We start from the raw sequence: 6,006 nt of genomic DNA on the forward strand, positions 1-6,006 counted from the left end.
TCTACCGGGACATGTCTCCATTAATAAAAATCTCATTTCAATCGTTCTTTTTTTTTACGGCTTGAGTCGTTATACCTAGCCTAACCACAGCCTTCGCGTGGATGAAGCCCGTCCAAGGTCATCGATTAGAGATAAGATAACGAATGAAGCAGGGGGGGGAGATGGAGGAAAGAAGGGAAGGAGTAGGGGAGAAAATGGAGAGACGTCATTGTAGGTGCACATATTGAAAAAAGAGAAACACAGCAATGCCGCTCGCTATTGGAAGGGCGAAAACCATCGGCCACGTGAGACTGTCTGATCGGTTCTGCGTTTTATCTCTCCCCCAATCGGTTGCAGCTCGGAAGCGAAGTGCCCAGTGAGATGGAGTATAGCTGATTAGCTGTGCCTGTGTGATTAGCCGGAGAAATAAAACAACAAGCCGAAAACATTTTACGGGTCTCTCCAGATAAACATAATAAAATATATATGAAAGTTAGAGGGAGCGTGCACCGGCAGAGCTTTGCCGGACCAATAGAAAATAAATTAAAAGGACGCTCGTCGCGCTAGCTCCCGCGAGGCTCGCCGTCGACAAGACCCAGCTGTATTCGCCTGTGAGCGAGAAGCCGATCGGCGGCGCAGCCCGACCGAGGAACGGTGGGCGATGCAGACCTCGCAGAAGCGAGTTTGGCGCGAGCGAACTTCCAACTTGAGTAACTGCGTCTCGGACGAGGATCGTGCCAGGAGGCCCGCGCTGCAGCGAGAGCGTAGAAGCGTGAGCGCGAGGCGGCCGGCGCCGGCTCACGCCCATTGTTTAACGCCTAGTTTATCCACCCTTGTTAGAACAACTAGGAACTGCTTTTCAAGCGCTATAAGCATAAGCCGAATACCAATCGCCTTAGTTCAGAAACCCAAGGTTGAAATCTAGAGAAAGAGAAAGCGTGAGTTAAAAATTTAGCGAGTGCATCGAAGTTGAAGTAGAGAAGCGAAAAGCTTAATGCGGTGACAGCATGACTTGTCGGCCTTTCATTTTTGTCGGGAGCGCGTTTCTAGACTTCGTGGAAAATTCTGCCATCCGCCAGCTACGTTTCTTTTTTTTTTCAGCATAATTAGTTTCCTGCTCAATATATCAGATCTGTGCGGCGCGAGCTGGGTGAATGTTTTTCTCATTATGCCTAGGCACCGCACCTCCAGATTTCTTTCTTCTGATGTTACACACAGTCGTGAACGTATAGTATGTCAAACTCGGGTTTTCGATTTATTGGCTACATCGAACACGCAGATTAATCTTATGAAAATCGTGTGTAAGAGTATAGAGAAGTCGCTCAGTATATCTAACTACAATTTCGCCGGTCGTTTGATATCTCTACGCCGCGCCCATGCCCATGCAAGTGGCTCGTCTACTAAAGACACCTTTCGATCGCTTTTCACGACCGGAGACGGGTCAGCTGCGGGGCCTAGAACACCTGCTGGCAGCGCCAGCACAGTGAAACTATGTGACGGGGTGAATTTGAGTTCTGCTTGAGAGTGTCCTGCGAACTCTTGTGCTCAATTTCCACGCACATCGGTGTCATGTGGTGAAGATAACCTAAGTACAGGTGCGGCCCTCTCCTGGGTTTAACCTCGCTTTGCTACTCAAGGCGTTGTGGAAACCAACTTCACTTTAATTTAAGCAAGGGATTATTCTTTATAAGTGCACTCGTAACAGGATTTCATATCTTGTTATAGGCAGTGACTGGTTCGGTGGTGGTGGAAACATTTATTGCCAAGCAATGCAGAGGGGGAAAACCCTGCCTCTCCTTACGTGGCACGAGGCAACCCTAATGGGGTTGCCCTTAAAGGGCAAAGGACAGTCCTTGGAGGGCTATCCGCTTCAAGGCGTCGGTAATTATCCGGCGCTGGTCAGCAGCAGCGGAGCTGGCCAGGAGAGTCTCCCAGTATGACTCCGCCGTTGTTGGTGATGGAGGGTGTGGGAAGGTAGGGCATCTGAGGAAGACATGGATGAAGTCTCCCGGTTTCCCGCAGAGCTTACAGGAGGAAACGAACTGACCGGGGTAGTGGGCATGGAGAAGAATAGGGTAGGGAGCAGTACGAATCTGGAGTCGGCTGGTTCGAAAGAACCATCGACTGCGGCTTCGATGCGACGCCTAGTAAGCGTCATGCTGCCAACATGCCGGTGGACGGCACGTCGCTGCAGGATGGTCGTCACCAGCGTGGGTGCAGACTATTCTAGCTTGTTTGTTATAGATAAGTTTATCACCATTTTTCATATCTTGAACTATCGATATGTCGAACTATTTCGAGACGCTCTTCGAGTTCGACTCTATGCCCAAAGCATATTCTACAAGATGACAGAGTCTTGACGGCAAGACCTCTTCCCGAACGGACTGTTCCCGCATGCAACCATTCCCTTCTGCGGTCAAGGTCGGTAGTCTGGGCAGAAAGACGCTAGCTGAGCCACAAAAAACTTTTTATTCCACTACGCTACACTGCAGCTGTTCCGTCTCATCAGCTGCGACGATAAAGCAACCACATCGCTAAGTGGCGCCGCTGCTCCAGCTTTCCAATAGACGCGTGTGGTAGCGAAGGACAAAAATAAAATGGAAGTCTCATTGGTAGCCCGCAAAGGGACTTCAAATGCTTAGCATGACGAGAGTCTCGGCCAGATTCAGACAAAAGAAAAATTACAGAATGGCATCAAAGGGCAATTGCGGGTTTGTTTGTTTTTCTTTTACCTGAACGTATAATACTCATAGTTTAAATGGAAGTTCTTCGATGTCTTCTGATCCTTTGTGCCAAATGCGCAGCTGCGCGGCGTTTGTTTCAGCGCAAATTAAAGTTTCCGCGTTTCGTGGCCTCAAACAGCCCAGCTATTTCTCACTGGCAACCTTGCGTGTGTGATGTCACAAGCTGCACGTCCATCGATAACTGCTCTACGCTCGCCGCGGGAGAGAAAATTGAGCTTGCTTTTGCTCATTTCCGACTATTATGCTCGAAGGTGTCGCTTACAGTCGCCAGCTGAGATTCTACGCGCTGTTGTGACATCGAGGTGGTCCCGTAGCGCTCGCCACCCGTTTCGTGACTGAGCGTTGCCAGCTCTCTTGGCGGTAGCGAAGACTCCGAGTCAGGCGTCGGTGAGACTAAGAAAACGCTTTATACATTATGTACAGGGCATAATATAGTTCAACATCGGCACGGGGGCACAGAGCTACACAACGCGACTGTTCTCGCACAGCGACGATCAGCGAGACACCAGCACGTCACACCATCCGACTCCACTCGTGAGCAGCACTCGACTCACGGTGGGTCAATCAATCAATCAATCACTTTATTTCAGCTTTTTTTTTTACAAAAACTGAGGGCGGCAAGAAGAAAGCAGTCATTACGACCGCTTGACAAGCCCCGCCACCCCTACACAGAGGCAGTTTGGTAACGACTATGATGGTTACTTCATACACTGGTAACAACGCAAGGTACACGGAAAGACAAGGCATGTAAATATATCCATAAAAGGAAACATTTTTTTTTAAATACGTGCATAAAAAGAAACTTTTTTTTTAAATACATGCATGAAAGGAAACTGTTTTTATTTTGCATGGACAAGTAGTAATTCCGCACAACAGAATAAAGGTTTTACACAACATTTACGGTTCAATTCTATACATGGGTACGCATACTGTGGGACCTAGCTTGCAAACACATTTCGAATAGCCGAGACAGACATGCTGAGCAACGTGTCGTAAAATGGCGTGTTCAAGTATTTGGGAAGAATGTATTTTAGTGTGGAAAAGCCATAGTTTGTTCTGCATCGTGGTAATGAATAGATGATACGCTATCGTGTCATATACGGTGTCCGATGTGGTGTAAGTGTCACAATGCTAGAAAAAAATCTGTCGTCTTCGGCTATTATTTTTTTATAGAAGGATGCAAACCTGTAATCGAACATTCTTGTTACGGGTATCATTCTGTATTGCTGGTAGATAGGACGTGTCGGATCATCATACGGTACATTAGCAATTACGCAAAGTATTCTTTTTTTGCAGTATTAGAAGCTTCTGGATGTTAGATGCTGTGGTTTGTCCCCATACAAGGAAGCAATACGATACATAAGAATAAAAGAACGCATAGTACAGATTCAGCTTAGTTTTGGCGGGTAAAATATGTTTATTTCGCGAAATTATCCCAATATATCTGGAAAGCGATAGGCACACTTTGCTTATATGGGCGTCCCACGACATAGTAGCAGTAAATACTACTCCGAGTAATGTGAAGGTTTCCACGTACTCAATGGGGGCGTGGTCGAAATAGAGTGGTGGCACACTGCCTATATGCTGCCCCTTCGGATGGAACAATAAAGCTTTAGTTTTTAGTTTGTTTATTTTTAATGAGTTCAAAGATGACCACTCAGATAATGATGACAAAACTGTATTTGCGGTGCTAGTTAGTTCTTTGATGTCAGGTGAGGACAAAAATTGACTGGTGTCGTCAGCATATATGATATATTTAACTAAATTACTCGGTCACTCACTTCCAAGCTGCAGCGGTGGGGCTTATAAAGCCTCAAGAACGGTGTTCCCTCAAAACTGGCCAATCCAAAGGCAGCACTCGACGGCAGTCCGAAAGGACCAACCAGCGACCACGCGGGCCACCCGCTTCAAATTTTGCTGCGCGCGGTGGCGTCCGGGGGAGAAGGAAACCGGCGCCTCGCTGTCTGGCACCTTGCGACATGACCAGGCATGTTGCTTGCAGATGCTTCTCCTTAGGACTAGGCTGTCGTACGGCGCAGCATCGTGGCTTGTCAGGGAGCGTTAGGGCGCGTGCCTTGCGGCACAGCACCAGGGCTTTTCAAAAGGGTGCTCGTAGGAGAAAGTTTGCGGCCTGCAGAAATGGAATCCGGGCGGGTTTCTCGGCATGACAGCGCAGAGAAGAGGTTTTGCGACAGTATCCATGGCGTCTATTTTGGTCTATCTTGGACAAAACCCGGTTACGGTTTCCTGGGTTCTGACGTTTTATAATTGCTTTCCTCATTCTTCTGAAATTTTTTTTATTGGAACTAAGACAGGCACGTCTGTTATATCTTGGGTTCATTCGATATAAAAGAGGTTACATAATGGTGAAGCCCGACCAAGCATTTCAGTTCCGGGCTAGAGCTAGGATGGGACTCTCCCAGGATACAGGCCACAGGCGGCGGTAAGATGCTCACCTATCGATGCGCTCAGGTGCACTGATACCCGAGCCTCTCACTGCTGCGTGCACGCCACTGCTCGTGTAAAAGCACGCGAGCATAAGTTACCGAAGACCCGGCGGCGGTGGCCCTGGTATATAAGCATACACGCCACACACATAACTCATTGCAAGCGCTGTCGCTGTCAGGCCTCTGGACGTGGCAGCGCGAACTACTAAGCAAGCGAATACACGACAACGTCCAAGAAATATAATGCGATAGTCAACTTGAAATGCTCGATAATTATCCGGGGTTGCCCTTCAAGGGACCTGAAGATTTTTTTTTATTTCCTCTTTCCAGTACAAATGCGGGCCTGCCAAAGCCTCAGAAGGCTTGGGTGGCAGCGCCCGGCAGCAGACAGCATATAAGCCATATAGCGAGCAGACAAGTTGGAAAAGAAAAAAAATGATGGGAGGGGAAAAAAAGGAAAGGGAGCAAAAAAGAAAGAGGTTGTGAGAAGAATAAAAATGGATTCCAAAAGAGCGAACTCAAAAATATACACACAAAAGGAGAGAAAACAAAAACTTGTGAAAACATAGCATCAAAACAGAATACTGGAACTAACAACGTAATTTCACAAGACAAGTTTTCACTATCTTTTTGGAATTAGCAGAAAATATTTCTTTGGGTAACCGGTTAAGAACCGAGGAAACATAACGTTTTCGAAGACGCTCGCCATAACGGGTTTGCGCTCTAGGCACGAGAAAACGATCGCGACTTCGCAGATCATTAACAGGAACACAAGGTGTACAAAAATCATTAGTCCAGATGTGTTTAAAAACTACTGTTTCAGAAAATAGATCAGC

The 6,006-nt window shown here is 47.3% G+C and overlaps 1 pseudogene; it reads right to left on the minus strand.

Annotated features, from left to right (window-relative positions):
- Positions 1 to 3,649: 3,649 nt before the first annotated feature.
- LOC149362310 (uncharacterized) lies at positions 3,650 to 4,214 on the minus strand (annotated as a pseudogene).
- Between the last annotated feature and the right edge of the window lie 1,792 nt (positions 4,215 to 6,006).

This window comes from Amblyomma mixtum, chromosome 2 (genome assembly GCF_055824585.1).
Source record: "Amblyomma mixtum isolate Tamu chromosome 2, ASM5582458v1, whole genome shotgun sequence".
Taxonomy (NCBI): domain Eukaryota; kingdom Metazoa; phylum Arthropoda; class Arachnida; order Ixodida; family Ixodidae; genus Amblyomma; species Amblyomma mixtum.